This window comes from Macrobrachium nipponense, chromosome 17 (genome assembly GCF_015104395.2).
Source record: "Macrobrachium nipponense isolate FS-2020 chromosome 17, ASM1510439v2, whole genome shotgun sequence".
NCBI lineage: Eukaryota > Metazoa > Arthropoda > Malacostraca > Decapoda > Palaemonidae > Macrobrachium > Macrobrachium nipponense.
The window spans coordinates 52,830,519-52,850,099 of record NC_087210.1 but is presented as its reverse complement, the minus strand read 5'-3'; the positions used below and the strand labels follow the sequence as shown (position 1 = coordinate 52,850,099).

The window sequence follows — 19,581 nt, the reverse complement described above, 5'->3', positions numbered from 1 at the left end:
TCAACATCTCGATAGCCTGAACGTAGTCAGACTCAGAGCGGAGATGTATATAGGTAGTTATAGGTACCTTTCGAGTTAGAGTAGACCGACCTCTCTCGGAAAAGGTCCTTGGAAAGTGAACTAGGAAGTATGTGACCTCTGTGAATCCAGGATCCTGAAGGCCAACATGGGGCGATCAGCGTCATTGTCGCTCCCTGTGACGTCATAAATCCTTTTCTTATTACATTTCCTAAGCGATTGAAAAAAGGGAAAAGAGACTAATAATCCATCCCCGTTTCAATATCATAGGATGGGCGGTTTAAAATGGTATACCCGATCCCGGAATCGAGAATAAGGGAGCAGAAAAGAGAACCTCTTCGTCCTCAACATATCGAAGAGAAGAATGAAAGGGCGTCCCTAAAGTCTCCACAACTCTCAACTTACTTCTAAAGAAAGATTCCACTCGGAAGTCAATAGTTGCTGCCGTCGATCTAGACGATTCGTACGGACTTTTGCAATCCTGTAACGAACCTCTAGAGGATCGTTACATTCTAACGCCATGTTGTTATAATAGGCTTTCTCGTAAACTCGAACAGGGACCGAGAGAAGATACTTCTTAAAGATATGAGAGAAGCTGTGGATATCAGAGTTGATCTGGACCACTGGTTCCCAAAACTCGTTACGAGGACTGGAGGGACTACCGAATCGCTTCTACACTTCTTTCAGATTAAGATCCAGGACATCTGAAACCCCTATCCAGATGTCGGCACCTTCTTTCTATCACCTCAGGTGATAAACGCACTGAGAGATGTTCAGAATCATTCCTAGATCTTGAATAATATTTCAGTTTCCCGGTAGGAAAAAAAAAAAACTGTGGTCTGAATTGCAGTCTATCGGGGAAACAAACTTCTTCAGGAAGGAAATGGTCCCCAGCAAGCTCATCCATTCCCTCCCCGAGTATGCTTACTTCCCTAATAAGGCTGCGCTTTGCCTAAGCAGGAGAGCATATAAAAGTGCAATGTTGCGGTAGACTCGTAGTTCTATACCGTGCGGTAACGAGCACGAAAGGATTAAGAGATAACTCTGTTGAACATAGTAAGGGGCAAAACGAATGCAACGTTTTATTCATTCACGTAAGAAATATCCCCTCAATCTTAGGCTAAAGTCCGTGATTGTAGGCAGAGATACAGTTAGTCAGTCAATCCCGCAGGAGAGACGTAACCGCCAGCACAGAGATACGGTTAGTCAGTCAATCCCGCAGGAGAGAGAGACGTAACCTACCGCGCCATGACAGAGCCCGATCTGTTACTGGCTCGGTTGGACTGGAGGACAGACACAGCGTGACAGCAGCAGCCAGCAGCTTTACGAACGTCGTCTCTTAACTTTTATGTCTGGGTTGCCAGCTCACCCTATTCTACGAAAGAAATAGGTCCGTTTATTTTTTTGAGTAGAAAGACTCTCAAGCTGGTATAATTTAAGCGAAAACAGAAAACGCTAAATATATAGATGCGTTTGTGTCGTCAGAACACTACCATACAACGGTAAAAGATAAATCGGAAAACTCCTGGAGGCTGCAGGGAGTAACGATTAATGTCCTTAAAATAGACAATGGACCTCTCGGTTTGCCATCCGAAGAGGTAAACTACAGCAAGCGTATATGACTTGAAACCAACCAGAAGTAAAATAACGCAAGGCAAATATGAAATTATATCACAATAAAGTTTGTTCATACTTACCTGGCAGACATATATATAGCTGAATTCGGAAATACAGCTACATACATATCTGACAGGCAAGTTTCATGAACAAAACTTAAGAGAATCGAAGCAGTCAGCTCAAGCTTCTTATGTTACTGGACATAAGCGTTCATTGACGTAGTCTACAAGTCTATTTCTTGTACGAGTCTGCGAATGACGAATGAGAGCTCTTCCGAATCTTGTCAATAAGAGCTTATTCGCTTACACAATATCAAGTTAATGATGTTTGTCAATGAAGAACTAACCCATTTAACGGGACCAAATAGATATTGTCAATGAGGGATACCCACTTATTGACAAAACAAAGTATATTGCAAGGGGGAAAGTCACTGAATTGACAAAACGTAATCCAGGGAGTCAAGCATTTAATTTTTCCGATTCCCGTCTCAAACGAGGAAGGGGCAAGAATCCTGTTAAGAGACTGGGCTTACGGCAGGTAGAAACGACGATGTTCAATTCGGCAGCGTAGTCCGACTAGAAACTAACAAAATCTATCATCTGAAAAACAAAACCCTTTCAGATGGGCTAAAAAGCTTGCAAAATTATCCTGGGAAGAGGAAGAAACTCTCCAACCAGCTTCCTCTCCCGTATCACAACTAATGCCTGCTAAAGCTTAAAATTTATTGGCAGTATGGCAAAGGAAGTCCTGTCTTGGCGCTTTCCTGAAGAGCGTCCTTTTGATGTAGTGCCTTGCAACAAGAATCCCACTGAACGTTGCCGGAGAGTCCTGACGTGCAGGTACATCGAGCCTTACATAACCCGTAACTGCCTTATCGCAAAGTCTTGACTGCGGTAGTGGCAACTTAAATTTATTGGCAGAATGGCAAAGGTTGCGGTAGAGCAAACGAGATCTTCCCTTGAGCTTTCCTTAACTCCATCCACCTATGCGAAAAGCAATATTAATTGACAGAGACCTCTTGAATTCACGAAACCCGATGTCTTGCTGGGTTTCGAAGAAGAAGTTGTCTGTCACTTTAAACTTCCTCCGAAGCACTGCTACTTCACATTCTTTGCAGGTGAGGTAGAAGGTATCACCGGAGGTAGAGATAAACATTCTTTAGGCCCATATCTGAAACAAGAGCTTGAAGAGTTCAACCAGAAACGTTCAGCCAGGCGACACACCTGGCGTGCGCTGGGCACGCTCGGCGTCCACTGGAGCGCGCTCGGCGTCCACTGGAGCGCGCTCGGCGTCCACTGGAGCGCACTCGCGTCCACTGGCGCGCACTTGGCGTCCACTGGCGCGCCTGGAGTCCATCCGAGCGTCCCGGGCGTCCGCTCTCAAAAGCTTCCTGCTACTATGACTTCTCTTACGTATTTCTCGGTGGAAAGACGGACACGAGTTCAGGCGACGTTCGCCTTCTTACTTCTCACTGAAACGCATAACGAGAGAGAGAGAGAGGACGTGAAGCGTCCTCTTCTATAAAGCTTCTATTTAGAGGGCGCGAGTCCTTCCGAAAGCTCCAACCCCTGCATGGGGAGGACGCTTCGGAGGACGAGAAGCAATCTTTCAGGATTCGTGCACGCGCACGCACTTTGGCAGTCTGGGGATTTTTCATCAGAAACTGCCGAAGGCACGCTAGATCGGTGGGGGTTCTTGAACCCTCCTTAGGCTTTCGACATGCTCCCTCCCCCCCGGGTCCTGGGAGTCAAGCAGAGGTCCCGGCCTAGAGGCGAAACGAGGCCGATCTACACACCTCCACTACACAAGGGTATACTGCACTTCTGCACTTCACTTTTACTCTCTAAAGCAAGCACTTTCGATTCTAAGATACGAATCGAAAGAGTATCAGAGAAAGGGCAATTCCTCTACAGACACTGCTTAGGGCCCGAAAGCAAACACTGCAAAGTTAGGAGTAACAATTACACTCGCAGGGTTAGGAGTACCATTACAAAATAAACAGAAGTAGCACTTCACAGCATGAAGGAGAGCGAGCACCTCTCGTAGACATATTCATAGCCCGTAGGCCATACTACAGGGTTAGGCAAAAATAAAGTCTACAGGAGGTTAGCAGGTTCACTACCCTGACTTTTGTTACTGATTAATTGCGTACATACGAATCATACGTCTTCCTTACGGAATTAGACCTGTTTACTGATTAATTGCGTACATACCGAATCATACGTCCTTCCTTACGGAATAGACAAAGTCTCACACTCCTTACATGACAAATCTCAACAAAGAAGCAAGACCCATACCCCTCGTACATACCAAGTGCGGATCTACCGAAGCTTTCGGTTAGCCACCCCACCCTATCTTTGCAGACACCCCCCGTCTGAAACTAGCCTAACTAGATTCAGATATTTTATGCAAAAAATGAATCAAATTCAAATCAATTTAAGATAGCGTATGCCTAGCCATCAAATCCCACTAATCCAAGTAAATAAATCAAAAGACAATTAGGATACTTAGCGGCAATGAAGTTTCCAAAATCCTAAGACGGAGGTACTGAAAACAGGTGTTTTCAGCACCAGCGACAGAAAAATTATGAATAGAAAATGGGAATGGTTCCTGATACCCGCCTCCCCAGCGGCGGGGGGAATGGGTACTAACCACCTGGCCGACCACTGCGTGTGTCGGAAGTTTTTAAAATTCTGTCGGACTTCAGAAAATACAGCTATATATATATCTGACAGGTAAGTTTCATGAACAAACCTTACTTTTAATGCTTTGGGTGCATTGAAAACTATGTAAACTGCAATTATTGTATTTTTCATAAAAAAAAAACTTCAAATATTGATTATTTTGCATTTTTGGTGTCATACTTCATCTGCCAGATCAGCGTTGTAGGCATCATAACCTGGAAATAATTTCTGATGAATATAATTTGAAAGCGCATTAACCTCGGAATGTTGTAAGCCGAACCCATCGTAACCCAGGGACTGCCTGTATATGAAATAATTGAAATCAGAATATCAAAACAGCAGAGGGAAAAAGAGGTAAATATTCACAGCAACAATCTGGCTGACAAAAGACAGAAAAGAAGTAAATGGGCCAAATGGTATAAAAGATAAAAATGATATTGTTATGATACAATAAAGTTTGTTCATACTTACCTGGCAGATATATATATAGCTGTATTTTCTGAAGTCCGACAGAATTTTAAAAACTTCCGACACACGCAGTGGTCGGCCAGGTGGTTAGTACCCATTCCGCCGCTGGGAGGCGGGTATCAGGAACCATTCCCATTTTTCTATTCATAATTTTTATTTCCACTGTCCCTGAGGGGTGGTGGTGGTGGGTACTTGATTTATATATATCTGCCAGGTAAGTATGAACAAACTTTATTGTATCATAACAATACATTTTGTTCATGAAAAACTTACCTGTCAGATATATATATAGCTGAATCCCACCTTTGGAGGTGGGAAGGGACAGAATAGAAGGATTTTAGGAAACAAATGCATGCAGATTGATTTACATCTTGGTTCCACCTGTTAGCATAGCTGGCTTCGTGGTTACTGCCACGTAAGTCTGCTTGTGCTACTAGAGTTGCCAGCGAGGTAGAGACCTATATAGCTGGTGCACTCCAGATGATCTGTCCACCGGCGCGCGCGCTCGGCGTCCACTGGCTCGCGCTTGGCCTGCACCCGCGCGCGCCTGGAGTCCATCCGAGCGTCCCGGGCGTCCGCTCTCAAAAGCTTCCTGCTACTATGACTTCTTTTACGTATTTCTCGGTGGAAAGACGGACACGAGTTCAGGCGACGTTCGCCTTCTTACTTCTCACTGAAACGCATAGAGAGAGAGGACGTGAAGCGTCCTCTTCTATAAAGCTTCTATTTAGAGGGCGCGAGTCCTTCCGAAAGCTCCAACCCCTGCACGGAGAGGACGCTTCGGAGGACGAGAAGCAAACTTTCAGGATTCGTGCACGCGCACGCACTTTGGCAGTCTGGGGATTTTCATCAGAAACTGCCGAAGGCACGCCAGATCGGTGGGGGTTCCTTGTAACCCTCCTTAGGCTTTCGATCATGCTCCCTCCCCGGGTCTGGGAGTCAAGCAGAGGTCCCGGCCTAGAGGCGAAACGAGGCCGATCTGACGCACCCTCCACTACACAAGGGGTATCACTGCACTTCTGCACTTCACTTTTACTCTCTAAAGCAAGCACTTTCGATTCTAAGTTACGAATCGAAAGAGTATCAGAGAAAGGGCAATTCCTCTACAGACACTGCTTAGGGCCCGAAGGCAATACTGCAGGGTTAGGAGTAACAATTACAGAAGTAGCACTTCACAGCAATGAAGGAGAGCGAGCACCTCTCGTAGACATATTCATAGCCCGTAGGCCATACTACAGGGTTAGGCAAAATAAAGTCTACATGAAGGTTAGCAGGTTCACTACCTGACTTTTGTTACTGATTAATTGCGTACATACGAATCATACGTCTTCCTTACAGAATTAGACATGTTTTACTGATTAATTGCGTACATACGAATCATACGTCTTCCTTACGGAATAGACAAAGTCTCACACTCCTTACATGACAAATCTCAACAAAAGAAGCAAGACCCATACCCTCGTGCATACCAAGTGCGGATCTACCAGAAGCTTTCGGTAGCCACACCCTATCTTTGCAGACAACACCGTCTGAAACTAGCCTAAATAGATTCAGATATTTTATGCAAAAATGAATCAAATTCAAATCAATTAAGATAGCGTATGTCTAGCCACAAATCCAAGTAAATAAATCAAAAGACAATTAGGATACTTAGCGGCAATGAAGTTTCCAAAATCCTAAGACGGAGGTACTGAAAACAGGTGTTTTTTCAGCACCGGCGACAGAAAAATTATGAACAGAAAATGGGAATGGTTCCTGATACCCGCCCTCCCAGCGGCGGGAATGGGTACTAACCACCTGGCCGACCACTGCGTGTGTCGGAAGTTTTTAAAATTCTGTCGGACTTCAGAAAACAGCATATATATATCTGACAGGTAAAGTTTCATGAACAAAATGGAGAGATTAAAGTTGAAAAATGATATTGTTATTTTACAATAAAGTTTTGTACATACTTACCTGGCAGATATATACTTAGCTATAGACTCCGTCGTCCCGACAGAAATTCGAATTTCGCGGCACACGCTACAGGTAGGTCAGGTATCTACCGCCCTGCGCTGGGTGGCAGGAATAGGAACCATTCCCGTTTTATAATCGATTTTCTCTTCCACTTGTCTCCTGAGGGGAGGCTGGGTGGGCCATTAATCGTATACATCTGCCAGGTAAGTATGTACAAAACTTTATTGTAAAATAACAATATCTTTTTTGTACATGAACTTCCCTGTCAGATATATACTTAGCTGATTCACACCAATGGTGGTGGGTAAGAGACAGTTAATTATTGAATAGACCGGTAAACAGCATACGTTGTAGGTAATGTATAAAAAACCTTGGTTCCTACCTGTTTAAGCGGCAGACTTCATAGCTACTGCTTAGGAGTCTGCTTCGCCTCAAGAGCCTCAGCGAAGATGTGACCTCTGGCTAAGAGTTCTTGTGGGTCTGTCGATGGGGTCTTATCCACTTACTCGACAGAGCCTGATGGCATTTGTCAATGGGGTCTTATCCACTTACATGACAACACACCTTGCCTAGTGGCATAATTAAGGAGCACAACACTGATCCCGATCACCTGATCCTAACATGAGGGTTAGTACTTAAATTGAAAAGAGTTATCCCCAAACTCCTTTCAAACAACCCTAAAAACTCGACGTTAAATAAAATTGAACTCACTAGTTAAGGATCAGTATCGGCTCCCTATCCCAGCAACGTATCCGCAGATGCGTATACCAAGAGGGAAGGATCTCTCGTAGGTTATCTTGACATCCTTCAGGTAATGGGAAGTCAACACAGAGTGCATCTCCCGTATGTGACAGCTAATATGTCCTTTATTGACATATTCTTATGGAAAGAACAAGAGTTCGCAAAAGCTCGCACTTCATGCGCTTTAATTCTCAGCTGTCTGAAAGAATCATCAAGGCACTATCATGTGCTTGGAGATCACACTTGTCTCAAAGAAGCAAGGCAAGGGCGTTCTTGATATGGATCTCTTCTGGATGAAGCCTGGGGCCTGGCTGGCGCTTCGCGCCTGTGGCTGTCGCCTCGCACTGCATGTCGCCCTGCGCGCCTGGCTGGAGCCTGGCTCTGGCTGGCGCTTTTGGCGCCGGGCCCTGGCTGGCGCTTCTGGCGCCTGGCTGCGCTCTGGCGCCTGGCTGGCGCTTCTGGCGCCTTGGCTGGCGCTTCTATCTTCTGGCGCCTGGCTGGCGCTTCTGGCGCCTGGCGGCGCTTCTGGCGCGGCTGGCGTTTCGGCGCTGGGCTTGGCGCTTTGGCGCCTGGCTGGCGCTTCTTGCGTCTGGCGCCTCCCCCCTGGCTGGAGCTTCGAGCCTGGCTGGAGCTTCGCGGCTGGCTGGTGATGTCTGCGCCAAGTTGGAGGCCTGCGCCTTGTCCGCCTCAGACAATAAATTTCTAACTTTGGAGAAAATAGTAGGTATTAGGTACTACTTCGAAAGGAGAGTAGAGGTCTTAAGCTCCTCTTACCAGCACCAACAACTCATGACTGATGACCATCTCTAGTGTCAGGACATGTTAAAGTACTTTTTTAGAGAATGGCCAAAACCGTGGTAGTCGGTGAATTGGCCAGTCCAATCGGTTGTTTACCCTAGTTACACATCTATGGGGGTGCCATACCTACTACTACTATTGGGTTACAGACCAGGTGGGAACTGTACTATAGGTACTACCTAGCCTAGTATAAAAAAAGCTGGTTCACTTAAGGTAGATTCTTGGATGAGCCGTATGCTTACGAGACGTTTGTTTGGCGGCCGCTGATTGGCTGGTACCGGGAGGTAGGCAGCTCCCAGCCAATCAGAACCCGCCAAACAAACGTCTCGTAGAGATAGGGCTCACCCAAGAATCTACATTAAGTGAACCAGCTAGCTACCTATAGGTAGTAGCCTAGGTAACATAGCTAGCCTAGGTATAGCCTAAGGGTTAGCTAGTAGCTACAAATGCCATTTACCTCAGTAGCGTTTAACCGAACCGGATTTTAAAACAGCATGGTGAATTTGTTTAAGTTTCCAAGAAATTTTGTAATTTGTGTAACTTACTTTATCCAATCCGCATCGATTACTGTAGGTGTAGGTTTAGCCTTCAGGGTCAAGTTTAGGTAAAGGATGAAGTAGCAGTAGTAGTAGTAGGTGAGATGTTCCTTTGAAACGACTCCCTTGCTTCTTTTATTCCTCCTTTGTGTTTGTTTGAGCTTCTCTCTGAAATACCACATTTCTTTATAAAATCTTTCCTATCTCCACTTCCTCCCTCATTAGTACTACCAATAAGAGTATATCTGTTACTAATTCCTCTTCATTTTCTTGATATGGTTGCTGCATAAAGTATATCATTTCTTTTTCATGTATGCTGACAGTAAAGTATGTTTCTATTTCATTTTGTTATCATCACAGTATCCAAACATTTTGTATCTTCTCCTTTTTATCCTATTTCTATCATTTAATCCTAGTATACCTAGTCTGGCCCTACTGATCAGCATTGTTTTTTCAGTGTTGTCATACCAGATTTCTCTCTTATGTTTTCTTTATATTTCTGTAGATTCTTAATGTTGACTTTTTCATTCATTTCTTTCTGCCATATTTTTCTGTCCCATTGTTTTTCTTTATTTCTCCTTATCTGTTTGTTCTTTAACTGCTTCAATTTACTTAAGTTTATGGTTTAGGTTCTTTGCAATATACTCTTTTACTTGCATTATCCAGTGTTTTTTTTTTTTTTTTTTTTTTTTCATACTGATCCATTGTTATCTCATAGAGGAGCCTATTTCCACCATTCTTCAGTGTATGTTTCAGGTAGAAAAGTTTATTCTTCATATCTCTAGATTGGCAGAAGATCTTAACGCACAACGTTGCTGTGTAACTTGGCGCTTTCAATATTGCTCTGATACTTTACTTTATCTATCTCTGCAATTCATTTATTGTTTTCCTGTCAAGTTTCATGACTTCCATTGCATACATAAATGAAGGCATCGCTAGTCCTTTCCAGTACAATTTCCTATTTTTACTGCTACAGCTTTTGTGATGACTGCATTAGCCATATTTGCCATCTGCTTTGCTTTAATTTGGGCCCTTTTTATCTGTTCTCCGAAGCAGTCTTTCATGTTGTTGATTGTTACTCCTAGGTATTTAATATTCTTAACTATTTTTATTACTTCTATGTGCTCCATATTCTCCACATCATCGATACTGTACCAGTCGTATATATTAGTATGTTACTCTTGTCCGTGTTATGTTTAGGCCATATTCACCTGCGATTTCCATAAGGGTTTTTATTGACTTTGTTATTTCTTCTAGTGTGTGCCCTAGTATTAACCCGTCGTCTGCATATAGTAGTGCCACTATCCTTATTACTTCATTTCTGAAACCTTCTGTTGTATTTTCTAATTTTTCTATTATCAGGTACGTTATTAGTAGAAAGAATATGGTTGAGCCATTGCATCCCTGTCTTATTCCATTAGTTACATTTAGTTCTTTTTGTTCTATATTGTTAAGGCATAGGCTTGTTACATCATTTTGTGTATATATCTTTGCAACTGCATTTATTACTTCTGCATGTAGTCTGTATTTCATCATGACCTCAATGCAGCTTTTTTCCTATTAACCGAGTCAAATGCTTTTTGGAAGTCTATTGATACTACAAACTAATGGGTCCTTTCTTCTGTAAGTTTCTTGTATGCAGTATTGTAAGATATAATAAATGATCGATTCCTCTCCTTTGTGCGGTAAAGCCGGATTGCAGTTCATTCATTCCTATATTTCTAATATGATTTCTATTTTGGTTTCTCAAGGATCCCCATGAAGAATTTATATGGATTGCAATTTGATTAGAGCAATTGGCCTTAGATCTTTGACTGTGGGGATTTTGTTTTTTGGGCGTGAGTGTTGTTTTTGACTTAAACCAGTTTTTCTGCGTTTTCCTGCCCTTCAGTATTTCATTTAAACATTCTGCCAATTCTTTTTGAAGGTTGTTACTTTGTAAGAGTAATTTGAACAGTACGGCTTCATTCCATCTGTTCCTGGTGCTTTTTTTGTCTTCATTTTCTCAAGTTGATTTTTTTACATCTTCTTCTGTTATGTTGATTTCTTCCATGGGTCTAATCTCTGTCTCTGTTGGGTCATACACTCCATGTAAATGTTCTCTTAAAAAAGATATATGGCATTTCATTCTGCTGTCCTAATCTTTTTCACTATTGCTTCCCATGTCATGTTTGTACTGTTCTTTCTTGCTTTCATTCCATATCTCTCCTATTTTGTTTCTTCTTTTTGTATATGTTTCCCAGAATTTTACAGCTCTTTCCCTAGGGTTTCGTCCTTCATCTCTTGCTTATTTTCATCGAATATTCTTATCCATTCTTTTTCTGATGTGGTCTTTCCTTCTCAGATGTCTATATATTCCCAGATTTTCCTGTGTCTGTTTTTATCATTCATTATCTCATTTCAATCTTTTCTTCATATTCTTCATATGCTTTCTTTTATTATTATCTGTACTTTTTGTTTTTGTTTAAGATATGCTTCTTCATAGTATCTTCTTTCTTCTATACTAGTGGCTTTCCTTTTTAATTTGTTATATATCCTTCTTTGGCTTATTTCTTTCTTTGTTTCTTTGGTGACCCATACTGGTTCTATTTCTTCTTGGTTTTCTGTCTTTAACCTTCTTTTGATTATCTTCTCTAAGTTATTTGTTTTTGCTTCACTCATTGTTTCTTCCAACTGGGTTAGATCTCCTTTTCTGTCTTGTTGGCTTACTTTATACTCTATATATTCAAGGTATTTCCTGGTAGACTCTTCTGTAACTTTCAAATATTTGATTTCTTTTGTTTCATTTCTGAATGTTTTCCTTACTTTAGTGTTCATTTGAATTGGACCTTTATGAGGTGATGGTTCTGATAGATCATTATTCATATTTTCCCTCGTCTATCTCCATACATTCATATTTTGTTTTTATACATATTTTGGTTGATAGGGAAAAAGAATCTATGGCACTGTTTCTGATCTCCTCTACTCCAGGGTATCTCTCCTTTTGCAGCTGGGATCTCCATTTAATAGCGTTAAATCATATTTTTCCATCAAGTCCATAACATATTTTCCATTTTGGTCAAGTTCTTGTGTCCCTAGGAAACCTAAATGCCCATTGAAATCCCCAAGGACTATCATAGGCAGGTCTGTGGATTTTTCTATGGCTACATGTAAGGCGCTTATTATTCGTTTATTTCTTTCTTTATCACTAGTTGACATGTAGACCAGAATTATGTTGAATATTGTTGTTCTATAATTAACCTTTACTATAAGAATGTCTTTGTGTTCCGACTTTTCTTTTTCTATCTGGATCTCTACTTTGGTTCTGTACATTATTAGTAGGCCTCCTCCTTTAGTCCTCCTTGTCTATTTACTCGTTGTAGTAGTAGGATGAGGTGTAAGCTTTAGAAGCTGCTCCCTCAATCGTTAGAAATTAATTTCCATTTCCCTTGTAACTTTTTTCAAATGTATCTCATTTTGTACCTCGACAATGTCTTATTAATGTTTTATTTATCCATAAGAACAATTTCATATTAGAAAAAATACAGTATAGTACATATAAAGTATTGAAAATCGGTAGTAAAAAAGTTTGACTTTGTAAGTTGCCATTTGTCTTGACCCTAATGGAATTATTCTCATAAGGTATGCATATCGAAATCTGCAATTTTTCAGTCCTGCGATTCAGTGGATCAACCAAACTAAACTCAATAATTCTTCTGAACGAGAGGACGAGTAGTGTTGAATCAGTATTTCATAAGTTATATGTCTTCATATTTAACTGGTCAAACTAAACTCTTTCGATAATTAAGAGAAAAAGAGTACGAGTAGTGTTGAATCAGTATTTCACCCTTACAAGAGGCATCCAATTCCGCCCGAAAAACGATGCAGTGCCTCTGCGGGCACTCAGTCCAAAACCTCAGCTTAAATCGCATGAACGGCCACCCTTTCATAAACCTCTAATTACTGTAACGAGATCTCGCACAATCATGGCAGAAACCCAACCTCAAATAAAACATGTGTACGATGAAGATATCCTCTGTGGATGCGCCGACCTAGATGCGCATCGCCTTTACATTTTTATTTTTATTCGGATTTTGCTTAATTTCGCTTGTGTTTTTTCCGTAAACCCCGCGAAAGCGGTTCTCTGTCTGGCCTAAAGGTTACCAAAACCCTGGACAACAAAGGCCCTTGAGGGGTGATTGAGGGAACTCGGGAGATTTGCCGTCAATGAAGAGAAAAGTTTTCTTCTAGATGCCGTTTTGTTTTGGGGAAGAAAAAGAAATGAAATGGATGAAGGGGAGGGGTGATGGCATACTACGAGAAAAGGATTCTGCACACAACTGAGGGCCTTAATAATCCTGAGCGAGAGAGAGAGAGGAGAGAGAGAGAGAGAGAGAGAGAGAGAGAGAGAGAGAGAGAGAGAGAGAGAGAGAGAGAGGAAAACATTTTGCAAATAAGTGGACAAGTGAGGCTTAATAATCCTTTGCCGAAATGGAGAACTTTAGAAGAGAGAGAGAGAGAGAGGGGAAAACATTTTGCTAAGAAATGGACAAGTGATGTTTAATAATCATTTGCTGAACTGGAGAACCTAAGACGTGAGAGAGAGAGAATTTTTTTTTTTTTTAAATATCATAAAGATAATGACCCCCAAGAAATATTAGTCCTACGTAACGACCCCCAGAAACCCTTGAGTGTCACTATCGATAAAAAAATGAACAAATCTGATGCAGAAAACAAAAGAAAGGTTATATTTGCGTTAGTGCGTCTTATTTAATCATTAGTAAAAAAAATAAAATCTGATTCAGGAGACAAAGGTCCCTTCGTGCGAAGTTTTCTAATGAATTGTCTTATAATAACAATATACAATTCTCTACATCAACATTCAGTTCTTCAGGTTTCAAAGGGGTCCTACCCTCTTCTACCGAAGAGATGTAGGTGCAATTGGATCACTTTTAAGTATACAATGGATTCTTGTAGTGTAACCTACGAACCGAAATTAGTTCAACTTGATAACAGAGCTTTTAAGTTATGATGACTGTTGGATGTCAAGGTGGGACAAGAGATACACGATGGTAGAAGCGTGTGGTTTATTAGGTCCTCAATTACATACTGACGCCAGTTGCCGTCTCCAACCGTCACGCTTACTTGGCGCCTGCTCGCATGAGAAAACATATCTTAACAATAAACAATAGCCGGTACTCCATCATCCCCACCCCCCCCCCCCCCCCCCGAGATTAATACATGGGTATACATGGATAGGAAATAAAAAGAATACATGGATATACATGGATTAAATTGGATGCATGCGACAGAGTAATGGGACAGATCCAATAAAACAAAATAAACAGATGCTGCTGTAATGTACATGATTACACATAAGAAGGGTGTATGACAGTCAAAGACGTCATATGTAGTCATTCATCCAAGCTGGCCTCCTGGCGTGACGTGATGGGCGCGACTCCCGCACTGCTTGCGGGCTGGGCGTAGGGTGGCTGACCGGTGGCTGCTTGGGTGTGGGAGGGCCTGGATGTGTGGTAGGTGTGGCTCGCACTGGCTGGGGCCCCGATGATGTGAGTCGCAGGTGTTTCCTGTTACGGAGGGAGAGGCGCCCGCTGCCGTTCAGTCTGACTAGGTATTGTTGGTATGGGAGCGTTTCCGTCACGATACCGGTACGGTCCCACAGCTTGGTGGCTTGATTTTGCACTCGTACACGGGAGCCCGGGTTGATGACGGGAAGCATTCTGGAGGGTCCGTTCTCGGTGAGGGCAGCACCATTGTCAGCCATTGACGTTCTCTAAGCCGGAGGGTTGCCCCCCAGTGTTTGTCTACCGTGAGGTGCCAGCGGGCCGTAGGTACGCCGTCTCAGAGCTGCCTGCCTGCTGCCATCTGAGCGGGTGACTTATTCATTCCGCGTGCCGCCGCTGCCCGTGTTGGCCATTATTATCCGCTTCCCAACCTTGACCGCGGCCTCTGCCCTGCTGTTGGACTGCGGGTACTGGGCAGATGATAGTCGCACGGACACGCCCCACAACTTGAAAAATCCCCCCATTTCCTCGCTTGCCAGATTAGTGCCCCCGTCCGTAGAGATTTGCTCCGGGGCCCCCCACCTGGCGAAGTAGCGACGTAGCTGGGTCTTGATGTGAGAGGAGGAGGTACCGTGGGGGAAGTGGGCCAGCTCCAGCCAGCCTGTGAGCCTATCTGCATAGGCCATGTACATGTGTCCGTCGTGCTGGAACATATCTGCTACCGTCATCTGGAAGGGGTACTCGGGGGGGCGGCGTGATGATGAATTCCTCCGCGGCCTGGGATGGTGCGTGAACGTCGCATTCTTCGCACAAGGAGCGGCAATACTGCAGGTCCCCCTCGAGTCCAGGCCAGTATACCGTCTGGTGCACTCGTCGTTGCATGGAGTCCAGGCCTTGGTGCCCCGCGTGTAGGTTGGCAGCCGCCTGCTGACAAAGGGGCTCCGGTATAACTAGGCGGACGTTGCCCTGTTCAAATGTGTATGTCACTAAGTCTTGGACGATGGCCAGCCTCTCCCTGATACCGTAGAAGGGCCGAAGGCATGCAACTTCCTGGGACTTACTGTCGGCCCAGTCCCCGGCCAGGACCCTGGCCATGAGCAGCTGATACACGGGGTCGCTGACGGCAGCATGTCTGACACTTGCCTCGTCCACGACGCAGCTGTTGTGCTCTACTGCTGCCAAGACCGCGGCCGCCATGGCGTCGGTGAGGTCCTCGTCGAGGTCCACGTCGTGGGTGCTAGGATCGGCTTTCAAGGCGGGGTATCGTGATAGGAAGTCTGTCGCACTGTTATGCTTCCCCGGCAGATACTTGACCCTGAAGCGGTACTGCAGGGTTCTCTCCTTCAGCCTGAAGGGACAAGGGTTGGAGATTTCCGTAAGGGCCCGATCACTCAGCAACTTGGTTAATGGGCGGTGGTCTGTCACGATGGTGAGGTTGGGGCACCCCAGCAGGAACAGCCTCGCCTTCTGGAGACACCAGGCTACCGCGAGGGCTTCCCCCTCCACGGTGGCGTAGCCAGCTTCAGCAGCGGTGAGATGGCGGCTGCCGCATAGCGCCAGGCGCCACCCGCTCATGCAGCAAAAGGGTGTGGCGGCGGAGCTGCACGCGCAATACTGCTGGAGAATAACAAACCCTATGCCCTCTTTGCTCCAGTCAGTGATCACTGCTGTGGGGCGGCTCCTGTCGTAGTAGGCCAATCCGTCCTTTGCTAATTGGCAGATTGTGTCCTGAGCGTGATGGAATTTGGTGCGGAGTGCCTCGTCCTAGTACACTAACTTCCCCGTTGGCTTCTTGAGGAGCTCCCTGAATGTGTTCATGATGGGGGCTGTTGCGAGGAAGGGTGCCAGCTGGTTGACGAATCCATACCACGCCCTTATGTCGGTGATAGAGGGCTGACACGGCATTGGGAAGTTCTTGATAGCCGCCAAACGTTCCTCTGTTGGCTTGTAGGCCTCCCAGCCCAAGTTGAAGCCCACAAAGTCCACTTCTCTTCTTGCGAACTGGAATTTCTCCGGCTTCAGGGTGACGCCCTTAGCTGCGCAGGTTTCGAGGAAGTATGCGTGCCAGAAAGCCCCTTCGATGCTGTCGTCGTAGAGCAGGGTGTCGTCGACACACTTGTATTTCCTCTGGATGTCTTGGATGGCGTCATCGAATCGTCGGGTATACGCATCGCCGGCGGAGCAGTGTCCCATGGGGGTACGTCGGTAACGAAATCTCCCCCAGGGGGTGATGAATGTGGTCAGGTCGTGACTTTCCTCGTCTAGCTCCACCTGGTGGTATCCCCAGTATGCGTCCGCCACAGTCTTGAATGTGTGCTTGGGTACCCCGGACACCATGTCGAATGGGGCTGGGGTATGGTGTGTCTCCCGCAGGCAGGATGCGTTGAGGCGCTGGTAGTCGACTGTACGGCGTGGCTGTCCTGACTTCTTGGCGACGACCACCATACGGCACCCCACTCGGGTCGGCTGCCCAGCCGGTACTGGTCTATGACGCCACGGGCGACGTCCTCTTCGAGCTGGGCCTTCACTTCCTCTTCCCAGTGTTTTGGCACCGATGCTGGGGTGTGGCATGCGTAGGGCGTGGCTCCCGGGAGCAGGTGGATGTGGTGCGGTTCCCCCTGCATCACTGGCAGTGGCTTTCTGGGTGTGTTAAACGTCGTTGTGGCGAAATGTTGCAGGAGCCAGGCTTCCAGTCTGGCCGCATGCTCCTCCTGGGGCGGCAGGGGTACCTCGGCGGGTCGGGGTGGTACCTGGGCGGCCCGTCGGGCTACGCCGTCGAACAAGCTCACGTGTGCCACCGCGGGGGTGGGGTGGGGGAACTCCTTGGGTACCAGCTTCAAGTCCCTGCAGGCGTCCAGTGACAGGAAGAGGTGCTTTGCCGACTGCACGAAGTACACGTCCTGCTCCGTGGTGCGGCCTTGCAAGGTGACGTGGCACACGGCGGATCCAAGGCACTTCAGGGGGAGGTTTGCTACATCCCGCAAGCCGGCACGGGGTGTAAGGGCTGCTGGGTGGACTTGGAGGCGCGACAATAGGGAGGGGCCCACCACACATACCTGTGCCCCGGTGTCCGCCACGGCGACGACAGGCGCTTGTACTCCTGTGGCAGTGTGGACGAATGTTACCTCCACTACTGGGTGGCGGGTGAGGTTGGCGCTCGCAACAAGCACAGCACCAGACACAGCACTAGACATCTGTCGGGGATTCTACCGTTTTTGCATGGGATTTCCTGCAGCATTTTTGATAGTGGCCCTGCTTGCGGCATACGTTGCATGGCGGCCGCCGCAGTTCCCACAGGGAGGGGGTGGGTGGCCCCTACCTGTACCAGCGACGGTTGCATTCGGATGATCTGCCTCGGATATCTCGCTGCCAGCCGCGAGAGCAGTTTCCCGCCAATTGCATTGGCGCGCAGCGGCGTCAACACGTAGGCACAGCACCTAGCCCTAAGGGCGCTAACACTATTAATGTCATTGCTACATTGGTACACATGACGACGCATAGCCTCATCACTTAGGCCCACCGTTAACTTAGGTAATAACATATATTCGGCTAGGCTATACTGACACTGAGGGCACTGGAAATTGCAATCGTGGCCTTTTGGGAACACTTTAAAAAGTAATCACTAACGCTTTCGCCTCGGCCTTGTATCGCATTGAAAAACTCCGACCATAACACAGCACGGTTTGTAGAGCGTAACACAATATCGCGAATGAAATCCATGGCTTCCGTAGCGGTGAGGTTACTCCATTCCTGAGAGGTGAATCTGGCGTCCAGCGCTCGTTGCAGAGGGGGCGTGCAGTATAGCCTGATGTGGTGGACGACCTCGTGCAGTGGTAGTCTGCACAATTCGATCCAACATTCCATCGACCTTCTCCAGGATCTGAATGCGGCGGGCTTCAGCTCGATTTCACACTTCTCCGGGGCTGCAGACGAAGGGACACGTGGTGCAGGGGTAGCGTGTGTCGTAATCTGGTCACGGAGGGAGTTGATCATTTGTTGCTGTGCCGCCATGGCCTGCCTGGCTTCTTGCAGGGCAGGAACGAGCCCACGGGGGACGACAGGGCGGGCGGCCCTTGGCAAGGTGGGACAAGAGATACACAGTGGTAGAGGCGTGTGGTTTATTAGGTCCTCAATTACATACTGACGCCAGTTGCCGTCTCCAACCGGCACGCTTACTTGGCGCCTGCTCGCCATTGGAAAACATATCTTAACAATAAACAATAGCAGGTACTCCATCAATGACCTAGTTATATAAAATTATTTCTTTCTTGCTGTCTTCTGTTTCATCCTGGGGTTAATGAGGGTTGTATGTTCGTACATGAACGATTATGCTCCCATAGTTGAGCTGGATGTTCTGGGCGACTTCAACATAAAATCAGGCGACTTATTTTTGCTATTAGTACTTCAAAATTTAATTGTACCACTTAAGCTGGAAAACGACCAGTAGGAGAAAAAAATTGTTCATAAATATTATAAGAAAAAATGTTTGGTAGCACCTTCTAAAAATGATAACTCTCAAGTCATTCCATAAAAAGTGTAATCTTTACACACACAGAGATTCAGAAGATGACATATTTTCTCGAATGATAATCTGATTTTGCACCATAAAAAAGCGTTCTGAAAAATCAACCGAATTAAAGTCACTTTTCTACGATAAAATTTGGCTTTGTTCACTTTCTTGTTATATGTAACCACGAAGTTAAGTGAGGTCAGAGATAACAAAATATACATGATGAATCAAAGCGCATTGCAGGAGAAAACTTGAAGACATTTCTAAAGAGGCTGCAAATATTGATCCTGAATTACAGAATTGTTTGAGAGAGAGAGAAAAGAAATTGCAAATGTACTCAAGAAATTTAGTGGTTAGCAGATAATCAAGAACATCCTGTGTATGATTTGACAGTAAAATTGAAGTCATTTCTAAAGAGGCTGCAACTATTGATCCTGAATATATATATATATATATATATAATATATCTATATATATATATATATATATATACTATATATGATTAATATATATAAATATAATTATATATAATATATATGTGTGTGTGTGTGTGTGTGTGTGTGTGTGTATTTCCCCCTCAGAAACCAGTAGAAAAATCTCATTTAAAAGCATATCATATAACACCTAAGGCATACGGCCACATTGCATTGGATGAAAAATTGGAAACACGGAAAAAAGGAAAAAATCTAAAGGAAACCTTGGGATAGATACATATAAGATGATGTATATATCTCCGATGACCTGACCAA

General features: G+C 45.0%; 1 protein-coding gene across 1 annotated transcript in view; it reads right to left on the bottom strand.

The window, feature by feature from the left end:
• The window catches only part of LOC135196227 (alpha-ketoglutarate-dependent dioxygenase alkB homolog 4-like), a 100,462-nt gene extending 91,505 nt beyond the window's left edge, over positions 1–8,957 (bottom strand). The window contains exon 1 of the mRNA XM_064222873.1: positions 8,828–8,957. The gene's annotated coding sequence lies outside the window, so the exon portion shown is untranslated. The remainder of the gene's footprint in view (positions 1–8,827) is intronic.
• Positions 8,958–19,581: the final 10,624 nt, after the last annotated feature.